The 20,373-nt window shown below is 39.2% G+C and overlaps 1 long non-coding RNA gene across 2 annotated transcripts; it reads right to left on the bottom strand.

Annotated features, from left to right (window-relative positions):
• Positions 1 to 15,515: 15,515 nt before the first annotated feature.
• Positions 15,516 to 20,106, bottom strand: LOC116555986. 2 transcript variants are annotated; one of them, XR_004270769.1, is made up of 2 exons: positions 20,069 to 20,106; positions 15,516 to 16,100 (listed from the first exon to the last, which is right to left on the bottom strand). It is a non-coding gene; the product is annotated as an uncharacterized LOC116555986 (long non-coding RNA). The 2 variants fall into 2 exon arrangements; XR_004270770.1 differs by having other exon boundaries at positions 15,516 to 16,109.
• Positions 20,107 to 20,373: the final 267 nt, after the last annotated feature.

Here is a 20,373-nt window from a genome sequence, read left to right on the forward strand (position 1 = left end):
TTTTAAAGACTACCACCACAAAAGTCACAGGATAATGTATTGTAGGTCTGTTACAAGTTAACAAACTATCTCTGTGCTTGTTACCAGTGAATAGATTACCTCAGTCCTAAAAAATTCCCTTATGCCCCCTTCACCTCATATAAGCCACTCATTTTGTAAGCTCAGGGCTGCCTCTTCTGATTGTTATGGAGCAGCCCAGCAGGTTAATAAAATTTGCTTGCCTGACTTTGGGTGTATTCTCCATTCTCTCAGCTACCCTTCCAATATGCTATTATTAAAAAGGAAGAAAAATAAGTTTTCATCTTAAGAAGCTAGAAAAAGAAGCCGGGTGTGGTGGCTCATGCCTGTAATCCCAGAAATTTGGGAGGCCAAAGTGGGCAGATTGCCTGAGGTCAGGAGTTCAAGATTAGCCTGGCCAACATGGTGAAACTTCATCTCTACTAAAAATACAGAAGTTAGCTGGGCATGGTGGCAGATGGCTGTAATCCCAGCTGCTTGGGTGGCTGAAGCAGGAGAATCACTTGAACTTGGGTGGTGGAGGTTGCAGTGAGCTGAGATCATACCACTGCATTCCAGCCTGGGTGACAGAGCAAGATTATGTCTCAAAAAAAAAAAAAAAAAAAAAAACTAGAAAAAGAAAAGAAAATCCACAGTATATAGAAGGAAGGAAATAATACAGATTAGAGTAGAAACATACGAAATAGAAATCAGGAAAACAATAGAAAAAATTACCTAAGTCAGGAATAAGAAAGCAGACACGCTATAGAACCAGTAGAAATTAAAAGGATGGTCAGGCACAGTGGTTCATGCCTGTAATCCCAGCAGTTTGGGAGGCTAAGGTGGGAGTATCACTTGAGACCAGGAGTTTGACCAGCCTGGGCAACATAACATAAAATTTTGTCTCTACAAAAATTTTGTTTCAAAAGTCTATGGGATTTTTTCAATAGAAAAAAGTAAATTCAACACCCTTTAGTGATAGAAACTTCCAACAAACTAGGACTAAAAGGGAACTTAAATTGATGAATGGCATTTATAAAATACCTATAGCTAACATGAGACTTAATGGCAAAAGGTTGGATGTTTTCACCCTAAAATCCATGTTAGACAGAATCTAGATACATAGTGAGCTTGGAGAGTTGGACAAGAAAATCAAGAAACAAGAAGAGATAGTCATAAAAAGAAATCACTTTGATGGATACTTTCCTGAAAAGGTGAACACTGGCACAAATACAAAAGGTAGCAGACCCCTTGGATGGTTCCTGAACCCTACAACAGAAACAATGTTGTTTAACATTTCAATGAACTGTTTCATATATATATATATATATATATATTTTTTTTTAAAGGCTAGTCAAGTGAAGCAGTGGGAGTGGAGAAGGAACAAAGAAATCTGTAACTGGTTGTGATCAATTAGTTGTAAACACCACTGCACTCGGGCCAGCCTGAACTGTTTGATAGTCCATCTTGTTCATTGTTTTAAGTCAACTATTATTGTAGGGAACCTTGGAGTTACCCTTAACTAATCTCTAAATTTTAGTTTCAATCCTACGGCTAACACCACTACACCAACAGTTACTTTTTAAAATCTAACTGTCCAAGAGACCTGTACAGTGGCAATGATGGTGGCTGACATTTACAGAGTGCTTACAATGTACAGGCCCTGTTCTATGTTCTTTAAATGTATTAATTACATTGCTACAATAGCCATGAAAGTAGTCACTATTATTTCCCTCCATATTCCAGATGGGAAGACTAAGGCATGGAGTTAGTAAGTAATTTGTCAATAGTGAATCAGCTAATAAGCAGCAAAGCTAGGATTCAAATCCAGTGATTATCCTCCCGGAGCCTATGTACTTGGCCTTTATGTAATCCTGCCCCTCAAAGCTCAGCTGTTTAGTATGAAAACTATAGCCAGGGCTCCATAATTCTTTGGTCAGGGGTTTTGTACCTTTGTAGAAAAGAAGCTTGGGCTTGGGAAATCTAAGAACTGTGGTTAAAAACATCCCTCTTGTTTCCTTGGCGGCAAGCAGGACTGTATATATGTGTGTTTGTTTTTGTGTTTTTTAATTTTTTTTCTGCTGATTGCATAAGTGTTTTTAAATTGTGTAATGAAAGTGGTCAGCTCCAGTGAGCCCGCTCCCATGTAGGGGGAGATCTCTGAGTGATGAGTTGTCTCAGAGAATCCAATACTCAAGAGGATCCATCAGGGCCAGGCACTGTGGCTTATGCCTATAATCCCAACACTTTTGGGAGGCCAAGGCAGGATCATTACTTGAGGCCAGAAGTTCGAGACCAACCTGGGCAACATGCCAATGCCCTGTCTGGACAAAACAGAACAAAACTGGCTGGGTGCAGTGGCTCACGCCTGTAATCCCAGCACTTTGGAAGACTGAGGCATGCAGATCACCTGAAGTCAGGAGTTCAAGATCAGCCTGGCCAACATGGTGAAACCCCATCTCTACTAAAAATACAAAAATTAGCTGGGTGTGGTGGCAGGTGTCTGTAATCCCAGCTACTAGGGTGGCTGAGGTAGGAGAATTGTTTGAACCTGGGGGCAGAAGTTGCAGTGAGCCGAGATCGTGCCACTTCACTCTACTCTAGGCAGAGCAAAACTCTGTCTCAAAACAGACAAACAAACAAAAAAACACACAAAAAAATTATTTGGGCATGGTGGTGCATGCCTGTAGTCCCAGCTACTCAGGAGGCTGAAGTGGGAGGATCACTTCAGCTCAGGAGGTGGAGGCTGCAGTGACCCACGGTAGTGCCATTGCACTGCAGTCTGCTTGGCAGAGTGAGACTCTACCTCAAAAAAGAAAACGAAAGGGAAAAAAAGAGTATCCTTCAGACTAAGCTAGTAAAGACAGGATTAGAGCAAGAGTAGTATTTTCAGCGGTCAGGGCCACGAAGACTAGCTGGACTGCCAGTGCGGAATATCACTGCCTTGGGATTGAGGGTAGATCCCTTGCAGAGCAAAGAGGAATTTTTTTGATTGTTTGTTTTTGTTTTGTTTTAATTTATTTAGAAAGAAGAACAAAACTGGGCCCAGAGAGTCAGGGGTCTATTTGAAGGAAAATCAGCGGAGTTTCAACCTGGGAATGACAGATAATATGAAGGCTAATCCCAGAGAATAAACACAGAACCCATTTCCAAAAGGACCCAAACGTTTTTCCTGAGATTCCACCAGAGATGATTTGTTTAAAGTAACATTGGACCAGATATCCAAGGAGCTCAGTCTAGCCTCCACCCTGTCAGCCCAGACAGTGTGGAGACCAGAAAGAATTGGAGCTGTGTACGTTACAAACTGCCAATCCAACCAGGTTATCACTAGACCTTGGTGAGATTAGGATAAAAGAAAAAAAAATCTGGGTTTTGTAAACCTATCCATTTCTATGCTCTTATATTTTCTTTCTTTTCCTTCAGTTTATTTATTTTGGGGTTTGTTTTTCTCTTTTAGTTATAACCAAGTCCCAGATGAGCCAAAAGGAAAACTGATTTCCTACACCTACATTGGGATAAATAATGGAAATGCTCCAGAAGCAGATAAGGTGGGTGAGAGCCAGAGATTCTGAGGCTGGGAGAAGAGTGAGGAAGTAGGATGGGGCAGGGTTCTGAACAGCAGGGCACATTAATACCTTCCTTCCCAGAGATTCTTACCTTATCTTTATGTTTTTCCTTGAAGTTTGTGCTTGCACAGTGGCCTTGGGCACAAGGTGAAAGAGGTTTTGTGACTTCCCATTGTCAGGGCAAGAGGAACAAATAAAGGATTGCCTCTATGGAATTGTGGAATGTTTGTTATCCCAAAGAAAAGCATTTGTCTTCTCTCACAGGGGAAATCCTGTCATTTTATCTTAGCACTGCTCCTGAAATAAGTAGTCTCCACTGCCTTTAATATAAGGGAAAACCAGGAGTGCAGGACCTAACCAGGGTACCCATCCAGGGCTTAAGTTCAAAGTCAACTCCTACAACTGCTCAGACCATTAAAATGACCTTAACACTAAACTCTCTTTCCCTATCCCTACCAGGTTCCTGCCCTGTCCTTTCCTCCTTCACCCTTTCCACAGAACAGAATATTGAAGCCTACAGCCTTGAGTAGAGCAACAGAGGTCAACACCGGAGATGAGAAATGAACTCACGGGCTGATTGTGCAGGGAACCTCCAGTACATCCAAGAGCTTTGAGGAAGCCAGGAAAGGCCTGTGCAAGCAGTCAGCCTCCTCTAGCTCATTCTATCTTGCTGACAGAAAGTGCCTGGATGCCCTTATGGGACACCCAGTTGCTTTCACCATGATGGCCAGGCTGGTCATGAACTCCTGACCTCAGGTGATTCATCCACCTCAGCCCCCCAAAGTGCTGGGATTACAGGCAGGAGCCAGCACACCTGGCCCCGTCTTTCCCTTCTTTCTTTTCTGTTTCTGATGCTTACCTTCCAGCATAGCATTCCAAAGCGAATTTAAGAAGTAAATGTATGCTTTATGTCTTCGTCTTTTTATTTTGACTGGTCTCCTTTGCAGTCCTGTCTATACTATACTCACACACCTACCAAAAGAAAGCACACTCGTAAGTTTATATGAGATAATGTCTGAGTTGATGTTACCTTTGTTTCATTAACCTGCAATTGTAAAAAATACACTTTAAAAGGTTTAGAGTCCAAATGACAAAATAGTTCCCAGTGCTACAAAAGACCGAACTGAAGGAATATGTAATTAACCTGAAAGAAGAATTTTTGGCAAACAAATATTTTAGCTTCTGTAGTATAGAAGTTAAATAGTGTGGCCAGGTTCGGAGGCTCACACCTGTAATCCTAGGACTTTGGGAGGCCAAGGCATGAGGATCACCTGAGGTCAGGAGTTCAAGACCAGCCTGGCCAACATGGTGAAACCCTCTACTAAGATACAAAAATTAGCTGGGCACGATGGTGAGTGCCTGTAATCCCAGCTACCCAAGAGGCTGAGATGGGAGAATCACTTGAACCCTGGAGACGGTGGTTGTAGTGAGCTGAGATTGCCCCACTGCACTCCAGCCTGAGCAGCTGAGTGAGGCTCTGTCTCAAAAAAAAAGTGTGAAGAAGACTGAAAGACACAGCGAAATCTTTATCTCTAGAAGAACAAAACCAGCACAGGAATGTATTCTTAAATAAAATCAGGTCTTTAAGGTTCTATAATTTTGTAACACTATTATTAGCACTGTCTGCTGGAGTTAGCTTATATTTTACCAAATATGACTCCGTTTAAATTATAGAAAATTTCTTACTTTAATACAATCTAGAAGGATTTATTGTTAAATTAGAGAAGATGGCTACCCCAAAGATAACTGTAGATGATTGCATAATTTTTCCTAAGGCAATATAATTTTACACATTTCCTCAATTTACAAATAGTGGTAATTTACTAATCACATAGGAACCTTAAACATTTCATCAAATGCATGTTTAATAAACAAATGAGTTGTTGTTTCAGACAAGCAAAGAGAGACTTTTAAGCTTCAGACTTTTGATAAATGACAGAAGCCCACTAACTGCTGAGGACCAGTCTGACAGGAATTGGCAACAAAAACACACCGAACAATGAGGGACCATTATCTTAAAGTTCACAGAAGAACAGCTTGGCATTTAGCCAGATGTATAATCAGTCTATTTTAGTGTTTATCACACAAACCAATGGATTTTTCCAAGTAATAGTAAATTAGGTGTGGCTCTTTTCTTTCTTTTTTTTTGGAAAGGATTTCCTGACAATCTGTCTAGAAGTTATAATAATATCTTTGTATATTTTCACAAAATGGGACATTATGCACCTATGATAAACAATGGTTCTTTGGTATCAGCTTTTGGATTTGAGGGTGTTTGGGGAATTTTATTTTTGGTGCTTCTCCTTTGACTTTGTTAGTCTGTATCAAAGCTGACTTTACCTTAGTCCAAATCTCCTAAAATACATGCTTGTGTTGCTGCACTATATTAAATAAGGAGAGACACATTGCCCATACAGCAGCCTGGTATCCACTCATTCAAAGGAGAGGAGCAGAGGCAACCTGATTCCCAAACATCATCTACAATGTAACTCGAGACTTATACATATATATCTTTGTAACCAAATATGTGTATTTATTAGCATATGGCAGCAATTGCTGCTTCATTAGCATACCTTTAATTTTAACTGCCTTGTCATTATAAGTAAAATCTAAATTGTTAGTTGTGAAGAGAAAATAGTTCTCAAGTTCAAATCATTTAGGGTTTTGTTAGTAAGCCGTCATAAAGAAGTCAAGCATTTGTGGATGGGCGTGGTGGCTCACACCTGTAATCCCAGCCCTTTGGGAGGCCGAGGTGGGTGGATCACCTGAGTGAGGAGTTCAAGACCAGCCTGACCAACATGGAGAAACCCGTCTCTACTAAAAAATACACAATTAGCGGGGTGTGGTGGCACATGCCTGTAATCCCAGCTACTTGAGAGGCTGAGGCAGGAGAATCGCTTGAACCTGGGAGGTGGATGTTGTGGTGAGCCAAGAGTGTACCACTCCACTCCAGCCTGGGCAACAAGAGGAAAACTCTGTCTCAAAAAAAAAAAAAAAATTCAAGCATTTTTTTTTAAATATAAATAGGTACATTCTTAATTTTTAATAATTGGAGACATTATATATCCATTAATACATTTTCAAGCAAAATTAAAACATGACTTGCTCTTGTATGAATTTGGTGCAAATTTAAAAATTATATTAAAATAATTGCTCAAATTTTAAATAATGTTTAAAATGTTCAAAAATCCAGTATCTATTAAGAAAAACTCTTAGCAAAACATGAATAATAGGGAATGCCCTCAATCTGATGAAGGGCACTACTAATGTTTGAATGTTTTTGTCCCCACCAAAATTCATGTTAAAACTGAATCCCGCCGGGTGCGGTGGCTCACGCCTGTAATCCTAGCACTTTGGGAGGCCGAGGTGGGTAGATCACCCGAGGTCAGGAGTTCAAGATCAGCCCGGCCATCATGGTGAAATCCCATCTTAAAAAAAAACAAAAAACAAAAAACAATCCCAACACACCAGTATTTGAAGGTGTGGCTCTTGGGAGGCGATTGAATTATGAGGACTCCACCCTCATGAATGAGATTGGCTGCCCTTATAAAAGGGCTTATCTGAGTTTGCCCCCTTTTTTTTAAAATTATTATTATTTTTTTAAAGATGGGGTTTCACCACGATGGCCAGGCTGGTTTGAACTCCTGACCTCAGGTGATCCACCCACCTTGGCCTCCCAAAGTATTAGGATTACAGGCGTGAGCCACCGTGCCCAGCCAAATTTACCCCTTTTTGCCTTCTATCTTCTGTCATGTGAGGACGCAGCATTCCTCCTCACCAGAAGATGCCGAGTTCGCAGTGCCACCAGATGCCAGAACCTTAATCTTGTACTTCCCAGCCTCCAGAACTGTAAGAAAATACATTTCTGGGCTGGACACAGTGGTTTACACCTGTAATCCCAGCATTCTGGGAGACTGAAGTGGGTGGATCTACTGAGGTCAGGAGTTTGAGACCAGCCTGGCCAACATGGCAAAACCCCATCTCTACTAAAATTACAAAAACTAGCCAGGCATGGTGGCCCACACCTATAATTCAAGCTATTCGGGAAGCTGAGACAGGAGAATTCCTTAAACTGGGTAGGTGGAGGTTGCAGTGAGCCAGCAACATACCACTGCACACCAGCCTGGGTGACAGAACAACATTTCATCTCAAAAAAAAGAAAATACATTTCTAATTTCTGTTTTTTTACATATTACCCAGTCTCAGGTATTTTGTTATAGTAGTACAAAAGGTACTAAGGCACCTTGGAAAACCTGCAGCTAACTTCATATTTAATGGTAAAGACCTAATGATTTTCCCCTGACGTTGGGAATGAACAAAGGATATCCATTCTTACTACCTCTATTTGAGATTGTACTTGATATCTTAGGCTGTGCAGCAAAGTGAGAAAATGAAATAAAAGACATGCAGATTGGAAAGAAAGAAGCAAAACTGTCTTTATTTGCAGATAATATGATCACCTAAAGAATATCCTATGGAATTATAGAAAAAGCTACTAGGACTAATAACTGAGTTTAGTGATGCTGTAGAATACAAGGTCAATATACAAATATCAATTATATTCCTACATACTAGTGATGAACAAACTAAACTTGATGATTTAGAAAACACTACCATTTACAATAACGTGAAAATAGAAAATAATAAGGGATAAACTTTGAAAACGACAACAGTGCTGAGAAAAATTAGAGAAGACATAGTAGTGGAGACCTGCAGCATGTGAATGAATTAGAAGACTCAGTAGGGTTCAAATATCAGGTCTTCCCAATTGACCTATAAATTCATAAAATCCCAATAGAAATCTTAGCATGTTTTTTTTTTCTGTAGTTATTTAAAAGCTGATTCCAAAATTCATATAAAAATGCGAAGTACCTGGAATAGTCAAAACACATTTGGAAAACAGTTGATAGACACATACTATCTGGTTTCAAAATGATTATATTCAAAATTATTTTAAATCTACAGTATCAAAGGTGTGGGGAATTGATATAAACGAGACATTTAGTTCAGAAGAAAGGAAGATGGAGTCTAGAAATAGACCCAACTGGTTTTCTACAAATGTACCAAGTCAGTTAAAAGGAGGAAAAATATTTTTAATAAATGTTGCCAGAAAAATTAGTCAATACCCACCTCCCATGATTCTCAACACTTGATTCACATGATATGCAAAAAATTAATGTGAAATGCATTACAGGCGGGGTGTGGTGGCTCGTACGTGTAATCCCAACACTTTGGGAGGCCAAAGTGGGTGGATCACAAGGTCAGGAGTTAGAGACCAGCTTGGCCAACATGGTGAAATCTCATCTCTACCAAAAATACAAAAATTAGCTAGATGTGGTGGTGTGCACCTCTAATCTTCAACCTGGGGGCAGAGGTTACAGTGAGCTGAGATTGTGCCACTGCACTCCAGCCTATGCGACAGAGGGAGACTCCATTTCAAAAAAAAAAAAAGCAAAATGCATTACACACCACATTGTAGAAGTCAAAACTATGAGATCTAGAAGAAATATATAAGAGAAAAAAGGTGTTGCGGTTTTTGTTTTTAAACAAGGTCTTACTCTGTTGCAGGTTGGAGTGCAGTGGCGAGATCTAGGCTCACTGCAACTGCCACCTCTCGGGCTGAAGTGATTGTCCCACATCAGCCTCTTGAGTAGCTGGGACTACAGACACATGCCACCACCCCGGGCTAATTTTTGTATTTTTTGTAGAGACAAGATTCCTCCACGGTGCCCAGGCTGGTCTCAAGCTCCTGGGTGCCTGGTGACAGAGCAACACTGTCTCAAAAAAAATAAAACAATTTTTTTTGAGACCAAGCTTTGCTCTTGTTGCCCAGGCTGGAGTGCAATGGCTTGATCTCAGCTCACTGCAACCTCTGCCTCCCAGTTTCAAGCAATTCTCCTGCCTCAGCCTCCTGAATAGCTGGGATTACAGGCATGCACCACCACGCCTGGCTAATTTTGTATTTTTAGTAGAGATGGGGTTTCTTCATGTTGGTCAGCCTGATCTAGAGCTCCCGACCCCAGGTGATCTTCCCACCTTGGCCTCCATGAGCCACCGTGCCCTGCCCACCTCAGCCTCTTAGGACTAAGACACATGCCACCACACCTGACAAATTTTTGTATTTTCAGTAAAGACAGGGTTTCACCATGTTGGGCAGGCTGGTCTTGAAATCCTAGGTGTGATCTCAAGTGATCCAGCCACCTTGACCTTCCAAAGTGCCGAGATTACAGGTGTCAGCTACCACACCTGGTCTGTATCTTGATTTTAATTTAACAATGCATTATAAACATTTTTACATGTAATGACATAATTTTTTAATGCAATTTTTCTTTTGCATAAGAAACATTACATTGTTTATTATATACATTATTATATTATGGTATACATTGTATAACTATTTAACTCTTTTTTAGTATGTTCTCAAGTTTTCACGATTATATATAATGCTATGTTGAATATCTTTGTATGTTTGTGTTAACCCATGGTCTTAGTTTTTAGTTCTGATTCTAAGAAATTGATAAATGACCAAAGTGTATATATATATTTAATACTCCTGACACATAATGCTAAATTGGTTTTTAGGAATTTTGTACCAATTTACCCTCCTATTGAGAGTATATAAAAGTATATAAGACAGTCTGCTAGGCTGGGCGCAGTGGCTCACTCCTGTAATCCCAGCACTTTGGGAGGCCAAGATGGGTGGATCACCTAGGTCAGGAGTTGGAGACCAGCCTGACCAACATGGTGAAGCCCTATCTCTAAAAAAAAAAAAAAGACAGCCTCCCTTATCATACTCTTCAAAGCATTGAATGTCATGGAGCTCTTAAATTTTAACACCATTTTTCCTCTCTGTTTAAGGAAACAAGGAAATTATTTGAAGGAAGTTATTATTTTGACATCCTATTTAAAAAAATATGACTCAGCTTTATGGAAAAGTAAAAAACACAGCATTACTTTTTTTTTTTTTTTTTTATATTTTGAGACGGAGTTTAACTTTTTTTTCTCAGGTTTGGGTATTGGGGCGATCTCGGCTCACCGCAACCTCCGCCCCCTGAGTTCAGGCAATTCTCCTGCCTCAGCCTCCTGAGTAGCTGGGATTACAGGCACGCACCACCATGCCCAGCTAATTTTTTGTATTTTTAGTAGAGACGGGGTTTCACCATGTTGACCAGGATGGTCTCGATCTCTTGACGTCGTGATCCACCCGCCTCGGCCTCCCAAAGTGCTGGGATTACAGGCTTGAGCCACCGCGCCCGGCCATCACAGCATTACTTTTATGAGATGAGTAGTGTCATATTCATTAACATTGTATTAAACTGCAAGCCATATATTTCTTACTCTAAAAAGCATGTTAATAATTTTCTTTTTCTTTTGCTAATATAGAAATTGTCTGCCATAGTCTTTGATTCTAATATACAAACAGGTAAAAATTTTGTAAAACTTTTAAAGCATAGCTTGTGAAATAATGAATTCCTTTTTTTTTTTTTTTTTTTTTAGCTTAATGTTTTATTATAGGTTTTTGGTAGAAATTGTCACCTGGTGAAAAATGGTGACTACTTAGCAATATGGTTTGGCTGTATCCCTAAATCTCATCTTTAACTGTATTCCCCCCATAATCCCCATGTCTTGTGGAAGAGACCCTGTGGGAGGTAACTGAATCATGAGGATGGTTACCCCCATACTGCTGTTCTCATGATAATGACTGAGTTCTCACAAGATCCGATGGTTGTATAAGGGGCTTTTCCCACTTTTGCTCAGCACTTCTCCTTTCTGCCATCATATGAAGAAAGATGTGTGTGCTTCCACTTATGCCATGATCGTAAGTTTCCTGAGGCTTCCCCAGCAATGAGGAGCTGTAAATCAATTAAACCTCTTTTCTTTATGTTACCCAGTCTCGGGTATTTCTTCATAGCAGTGTGAGAACCAACTAATACACTTAGCTACAAATATCAAGTATAATTTTACAGGCTACGAATGATTAAAACTATAAGGAATAATTCTAGGGCCTACAGTCAAAGTAGATTTTCTGGTTTCTAATTGTTGTGTTATGCCCTGGAAAAAAAAAACAAAACAAGAAACAGGTCAAGTGCATTTTTATTTTTGTGCAATGTATAGTACAAAATACTGAGTCATCCGGGTCTTTTTTTTTTTTTTTTTTTTTTTGATGATTCTGACCTTTACCCAAGTGATTCATGTGTCCCTCCTGGGGTAGCACAAATGAATTATTTAGTCTCAGACAGTCTGTGATGCTGGAGGGCCCTTGGCCCTCAAGAGAATTCAGGCAGTGCCAAGGTCCATAGGCCCAATGTTAGATCAGCTTTCATTGGGATATTTGGAAAGAAAAATGGTTAAAAAGCAGACAAAGTTATACTATTTGAAGTCAAAGAATGAATAAATATACTTCGGATTAAGTCTACAAGAACTTGCTCAGAAATAAATGATCTAAAATGTGATTTAGAAGTAAGCAATGTGTATATCCATTAGCAATTGCAGTACGTTATACAAATGTACTAAAATGAGGAAGAGTATATTGAAATCATATGTGCAAGTATCTTAACCCTGGTGGTTTCACAATGCCTGATCCTTTGCAGGTCTTAACAAAAGTTTGCTGTGTGAACAAATGGTTGATAACATTTGTTTACATAGCAAACTTTTGTTATCAACCAAAGATAACAAATGGTTGTTATCTTGAAATCCAGAAAAAATGTAGAGAATAAAAGAACTCTAACAAAGGGAGAGTTGGATTGGATATTACAGAATAACCTTAGATGACTATCTGTGTGAAGAATGAAGAAATGAATGTGAAAATGAGTAGTTTTAGTGACTTTTGAAATTTAAATAAATCACACTTTAACCTTTGTCAACTATTGGGGTTCGAAAATGATACCCCATGAAATACCACTGTTTAGCTCTTTGCCTAAAAAAAAAAAATAGGAAAACGATACCCCAAAATGTGGTGCTTTGGCATGCTGAACACTTAGAAATAACAGAAATTAGAAGGCCTCAGAAGCAGCTTTAGAAGCAGTCTCTGACCTTCTCCTGCCTTCCTGTCTCCCATGTTACTTCTCCAGCAAGGCAAGCCATAGAAATTCAATTCCCTTTCCCTGAGGCTGGTCAGAGAAACCAGAACCCCTCTCCACCAAAGCCAGTCATAAAATCTGGAAAACTTCCTCTAACCTCCCACGACTTTCTGTGTAAGAGCTGGCCATAAAGATATTATCTGACCTACCTTGTCTGTCCTGTGTCCAGGAAGGATTTCTCCACAGGAAGGGCAAGAAGGATCTGAACAGACAGGCCTTGCTGGTTGCAGAGTATATTGGTCAGCTATATCTAGGCCAGCCTCAGAACTGAACCACCCTTCAAAATCATTTCCATAGTGGGGGAAAAACACCTTTCAAAATCCAAAGTGATTTATACTTTATCTTTTTTGTTGTTTTATTTTGTTTTTGAGATGGAGTTTTGCTGTTGTCACCCAAACTGGAGTGCAATGGCAAGATCTCACCTCACTGCAACCTTTGCCTCCCAGGCAAGCCATTCTCGTGCCTCAGCCTCTTGAGTAGCTGGGATTACAGGCATGTACCACCACACCTGGTTAATTTTGTAGTTTAGTAGAGATGGGGTGTCACCATATTGGCTAGGCTGGTCTTGAACTCCTCACCTCGGATGACCTTGGCCTCCCAAAGTGCTGGGATTGCAGACGTGAGCCACTGTGTCCAGCCTATACCATACCTTTGGACCAAAAGACCCTTCCCTAATTGAAAATGTCACTCTTGTGTTTTCCCCGATGAATTTACTATTACATTTGCATGTGTGTCCTGGAAGCCATCAGGTCTACAGTACAACTGACAATAAACCACCAAAGGGATGAAGAGCATTGGATGGCTACTGTCTCAATGCTTCAGTGCCATCTTGTTCACTGATTCACAGATTCAGGTCATTACACAGACCAGAGAAGGCTTCTTGAGACAGGGAACAGGTGCATAGCCCAGTGGCTTGAAAATGACTCCAGAGACTAATAATCGGACTGGGTCAAGGACCCAAGTAGATTTGCAAAAAAACTAGAGCTTGCCACCCTTTTTCACACATAGCTCCTAAATACCAGTAACAGCCAATTGTGACTCAGACAGTCCCCCCAAATTTAAATGTAATCATTACATTTATATACTAACTTATTTTATTAAAAGGCGTTCATATGTTGTTACTGTTTTTTATTTTATTTTATTTTGAGACAGGTCTTGCTATATGCAGGCTGGACTCAAACTCGTAGGCTCACGTGATCCTCACTCCTGAGCCTCCTGAGTAGCTGGGACTGCAAGAACATACCACCTTACCCAGCTCATTCAGTTACTAACTTACTGAATCTCAACTTGTATAAAGCAATTTATTGTGGAAGAACAGGCTTCCAAATTGTTTTAAGTAATGGTGATGTTTTAGGAAATAAGTGGCAGAGTCACAAAGTAAACAGGTCTACAGTACAACCTTGTCATTTCAATACAGTAACCATACCCAGATACTGTATTTCTCAAGTATTGCCAAATACAATATTTGAGGGATATCAGTGATTTCTTTGCACTTGATAAATGCATTATGTTGATACTCAGAGTTGAGTACATCAAATTGAGAACAGCAGATGGGTTGTAAATAACATTAAATGTGGAGTCAGAAAGCCTAGATTTTAGTCCCATATTAACTTCTTGGATGATTTTCTGCATTTATTCATTCATCCATCCACTTAACAAAGAGTTATCAGACATTTTATAATGCCCTGAGCACTGTAGTAAGTGCTAAAGCACACAAATAAAATGTATATTGTCCTTGCATTTATAAACTTGTATTCTATCAGAGAGGACAGACATCAATTTTTGAAAATCCAAGCATTAACAATGTAACTGCTATTTAGTGCTGCAAAGAAAAGTTACCTGAAGATTGTACCAGGGGAGTTAGCAAAGACTTGAACTGTGATTTAGGTCTATAGGATAATTAGGTGTCAACTAGGTGAATGGGGCTGCAGGAACCACATATGCAAAGTCCTAGTGGCTTGGGTGTGGAACCATTATATTCTAGGAGTTATAGAAGGCCAGAATGACTTGAGCTCAGAGAACAAGTGCAAACCAATGACCAGCAGTTGGAAGTCAACAAATGGGTCTGGAGAGTGAGGGAGATGGGAGGAGAGATGAGATCATTATAATTGTATTTCAATACATTAACTCTGGATGCAGTATTGAGAACCAATTGTAGGTGCACGGATCAACATGACACCAGTTAGGAGATTATTGCTGGAGTCCAGAAAATATAGCAGTTGTGTGGCTTGGTGGATATAACAAAAAAAAAAAAAAAAAAGAGGTAGGCAGAGGCAAGAGGATTAATAGAATTAAGTAATTAATAATAGCATTAAGTGGCTGGTCCGAGTGCAGTGGTGTTTACAACTAATTGATCACAACCAGTTACAGATTTCTTTGTTCCTTCTCCACTCCCACAGCTTCACTTGACTAGCCTTTAAAAAAAATAATAATAAAAAATAAAATAAAATAACAGCATTAAGTAATAAATTGGGTATAGGACGCATGAAGGAGCCAGGAGGTGTTAAGGATGAGATCTGGCTGGGCATGGTGGCTCATGCCTGTAATCCAAGCACTTTGGAGGCCAAGGCAGATGGATCACCTGAGGTCAGGAGTTCAAGACCAGCCTGACCAACATGGTGAACACTGCTCTTTAAAAGAAAAAAAGAAAGAAAAAGAAAAAAGGATGAGACCTGTATCTCTAACTGAGATAAAGAACAATGATAGATAACCAGATTTGAACAAGACAAACTCTGGAAGTCTTAATTTCTGTTTCTGCAAAGTATGAGTAAAACTTTATTTTGAAGTTCTGTCTAGTTCTAAAAGTGTATGCTTTCATTATATAGTCAATCATTTTTCAAAAATAAAGTGGCCTATCTTGGGTGGGAATTGCTTATAGGTAAATGTATTGTTTATTTATTGGTACATAAAAAAATTATCCCCAAACCTTAGTGACTTAAAACAACAAACATTCATTATCTCACAATTTCTGTGGGACAGGAATTTTGGAGCAGCTTGGCTGAGTGGTTCTGATTCAGGGTTTCCTAGGGGGAGCATTCAGGATGTTGGCAGGGGCTGCAGGCATTTGAAAGCTTGTCTGAGTCCAGATCTAGCCACTTCCACATGGCTCACGTACACGGCTGTTTGCAGAAGGCCTCAAGTCCTTGCAGGTGGCAGGGGGCTTCCATTTCTCACCACATGGGCATCTCCACTGGCTCCTTGAATGTCCTTACAACATGGCATCCGGCTTGCCTCAAAGCAAGTGATCTCAGAAAAAGTTAACAAGGAGGAAGCAGCAGTGCCTTTGATGATCTGGTGTCAGAAGGCACAAGTCACATATCTTAGACTGGGTAATTTATAAATAACAGAAAATTACTTCTCACAATTCTGGAGGCTGGGAATTTCAAAATCCAGGTGCTGGCAGATTTCATGTCTGGTGAGGGCTGGCTCTCTCTGCTTCAAATATAGCACCTTGTTGCTATGTGTCCTCACATGGTAGAAGGGCGGAAGAGAGAAAAGGGGGAAACTCAGGGTGAAGGCTCTTTTATAAGTGCATTAATCCCGTTCAAGAGTGATTTCGTTACCTCCTAAATCCCCCACTTCTTAATGCTACAACATTGGTGATTAATCTTCCACATTTGAATTTTGGGGGCACGCATTCAGACTATAGCACATACTGTCAATTCCATTTTATTCTATTTGTTAGAAGCAAGTCACTAAATCCAGCCCACACCTGGAGAGGGGAATCAGGCTCTATCATTTGACATGAGGAATATCAAATAATTTGTTGACATATTTTAAAACCACCACAGAGGCCAGGCACAGTGGTTCACACCTATAATCCCAGCACTTTGGGAAGTCAAGATGGGTGGGTCACCTGAAGTCAGGAGTTTGAGACTAGCCTGGCCAACAGGGTGAAACCCCATCTCTACTAAAAACTACAAAAAATTAGCTGGATGTGGTGGCGGATGCCTGTAATCCCAGCTACTTGGAAAGCTGAGGCAGGAGAAGTGCTTGAACCCAGGAGATGGAGGTTGCAGTGAGTCGAGATCATGCCATTGCATTCCAGCCTGGGCAATAAGAGCAAAACTACATCTCAAAAAAAAAAAAAAAAAAAAAAAAAAAATCTTATACGCTTGACACTTCACAAAGTGCTGGGCAACTTTTCTTGATAGTAAATAACACCGTTAAATAAAACTAAAGTGTTATGAACTTCTAGAAAACAGCTGCCTAGAATACTTAGTGCCAACATTCTGGATGAATATTTATTCATTTATTTATTTATATTTGGATTTCTCTCTATCTCCGTAATGAGACAAGGGCAGTCAAAGAATGTACAAAGCTATTGAGTCATAAATTAGTAACTTTCTTTTTTTTTTTTGAGACAAAGTCTTGCTCTGTCACCCAGGCTATAGTGCAGTGGCATGATCTTGGCTCATTGCAACCTCTGCCTCCTGAGTTTAAGGGATTCTCCAGCCTCAGCCTCCCGAGTAGCTGGGGCTATAGATGTACATCACTATGCCTGGCTAATTTTTGTGTTTTTATTGGAGCCAGGGTTTCACCATGTTGTCCAGGCTAGTCTCTAACTCCTGACCTCAAGGGATCCACCCAGCTTGGCCTCCCAAAGTGCTGGGATTACAGGCATGAACCACCACACCGGCCATTAGTGGATGTTTGTATCTATAATTATAAAATACTATAATAATTATCTGTGCATACATGCCTTCTGCATATATTTACAATATATGCATATATATGTATCTGTGCATACATGCCTTCTGCATATATATTTATAATATATAATATACTTTTATTTATATATATTATATATATTTATAATATAATATAATATATATTATATATAATATATATAATATACTTATATTTATAATATATTTATAATATTTTATAACATATATAATATATTTATAATATATAATATACTTATATTATAAATATATATGCAGAAGGCATGTATGCACAGATACATATATATCAGAAGGCATGTATGAGTATCTGTGCATACATAATGAGTATCTGTGCATACATAGCTTCTGATTACATATTGTAAAATAATGAATTCTGTAAATTACATATTGTTATGTATGAGAATCAATTTTTTTATGCAAATCAGAGTCAGAGCTGAATAATTTTACAGCTTGAAGAAAGCTTACAGATGGTCAAGTCCAACTTCCACATTTAATAGATGAAAAAACTTGAGTCCTCAATAAACAAACAAACAATTTTTTTCCCCCTGGAGTTCTCACTCAGTTTGTAGCAGAAAACCGCAGAGGGTCATATGGTAACAATGTTAGAGATGGGATTCAGTGGTTCTTTGAGATCTTGTTTTTTTCTAGTCCTGAAAATCTATGTTGTCTTCAAACAACATTCAGGAAAGGTACAATAGGCTTAACATTCTCCCTGTTTTAACACTGTTTCCAAGTAAGTTACAATAGTAAGGAATAGTCCATTAGATCTTTCAAGGTCACTTAGTAACTTGTTTATAGGAATTGGGAATGAAGCCAAGGTTACAGATTCCTTGGTTTAGATTCTTTCCACTCATTTATTACTTACCTCTGAAATGTTATTGCCATTTATCACAAACTAAATTGGCTTTATTATATATGCAGAGAAGATTAAATAATAGTTTTATCTTTGTGGAAGACTAATATACTCATATCTGTGAACACATGATGAATTATGTACTTATGTAATTTGATCTTAGATAGGGAGAGAATAAATGCAGGAATAGACCTGTGATTTCCTGACTCTTAGTTTAGGTACATTAGCAATCAAACTTCTATTGACTGTACTGAAATTTTATAGCTTTTATCAGCAATTAAATTTGTATGACTTACTAGGCATACAAAGTAAATGATAAGATAGTTTTATTTACTTTGCCTATTTTTAACTGAGAGTCATTATATTGGTGAACACATTGTGAATATGTACTTAATTAAATGTGCAAGATAATGTGGATAGTATGAAATATCTTGATTTATAATTGAAAAATTCTCTTGCATTTCTTTTCTGTTCTTTCTTTCTTTTCTTTTCTTTTTTTTTTTTTTGTGACAGGGTCTCCCTTTATTGCCCAGGCTGAAGTATAGTGATACAATCATAGCTTACTGTATCCCTGGGCTTGAGCAATCCTCCCACCTCAGACTCTTAAAGCGCTGGGATTACAGGTGTGAACCACCTCACCCAGCTTGCATGTATAGGTTTAAAAAAGTAGTTGTAATTTTGCATAATTATAGCTTTTTAAATATAGTGCTGGATGTGATGGCTCATGCCTGTAATGCCAGCACATTGCGAGGCAGAGGTGGGAGGATCGCTTGAAACCAGGAGGTTGAGGCTGCAGTGAACTATGATTGTGCCACTGCACGCTAGTCTGTGTGGCAGAGTGAGGCTTTGTCTCAAATAAAATAAAAGAGAAAAAAATTGAATAATTTTTTTGATGAAAAAGCATTTTAGTATATTATGATGCTTTCAGGTAATTTAATACCTAATACTGTCGAAAAATTCTTGGCTTATACAAAGCTGTATTTTCCAAAGAAATAGTTGGAAATTAAAGGTCTGTTTTAGCATGGTATGTTATTTAACAAGTATTTATTGCATGTCTCCTTTGTCATCGTTTTTAATATTAATAGTTCATATATTTCCAGTTACTGAATATATATTTGTTTCTAGATTGTCCATAGATGTTTCAAATTCATCATGTTCCCAACCTGTCTAATTATCTTGATCTCTTAGTTCTACTTCTTTTATACTCCCCATTTACCTTAATGGCACCTGGAAACCTTAAAATCATTTTCACATCTCATTTTCTCTTACCCCTCAAAGTCTATCTCCAAATCTTTGAATAGATTCTATTTTTCTCTTCATCCTTACAAACTCCCAAGTTCACACCCTCATCCTCTCTTGCTTGGGCCTTTATAGCAAAAGTCTATCTAAGGTAGACAGTTTTGATCTCACCATCTGCTCTCACTGTCACTGAACCAGGCAATCCATGTGGCTGCCAAGTTACCTTACTAAAATAAAAATCAGATCACATTATTCCTCTTCTTAATACCTCTTATGGATGCATTCCTATTTCCTCAAGGATGAAGGACAAACTCTGCACTTCCTGAATGGATCTCAACTTACCTTTCTGAAGGCTCTGGTTATGTACATTCTCATATCTAAACCTCAACCCCATCTTCCTCCTCAGGCTCTAAAGCTGGTTGTCTTTCCTCTGCTTCCCCTCTTAGAGCAGCAGTCCCTAAACATGTTGGCTTCAGGGACTGGTTTCATGGAAGACAATTTTTCACAGAGTGGCAGGGGGGTAAGGGGTGCAGCAGGAGATGGTTTGGGGATGATTAAAATGATTCAAGCACATTACATTTATTACACACTTTGTTTCTGTAATTATTACATTGTAATATATAATAAAATAATTATACAACTCACCATAATGTAGAATCAGTGGGAGCCCTGAGCTATTTTCCTGGAACTAGATGGTCCCATCTGGGGGTGATGGGAGACAGTGGCAGATCATCAGGCATTAGATTCTCATAAGGAGCACCCAACCTAGATCCCTCACATGTGCAGTTCACAATAGGGTTCATGCCTCTATAAGAATCTAATGCTGCACTGATCTGACAGGAGGGAGAGTAATGGGAGCCATGGGGAGTGGCAGTAAATACAGATGAAGCCTCACTCCCTCGGCAACCTCTCACCTCCTGCTCTGTGGCCCAGTTCCTAACAGACTACGG

Source organism: Sapajus apella, unplaced genomic scaffold (genome assembly GCF_009761245.1).
Source record: "Sapajus apella isolate SASKATOON/1434 unplaced genomic scaffold, GSC_monkey_1.0 scaffold16, whole genome shotgun sequence".
Classification (NCBI taxonomy): domain Eukaryota; kingdom Metazoa; phylum Chordata; class Mammalia; order Primates; family Cebidae; genus Sapajus; species Sapajus apella.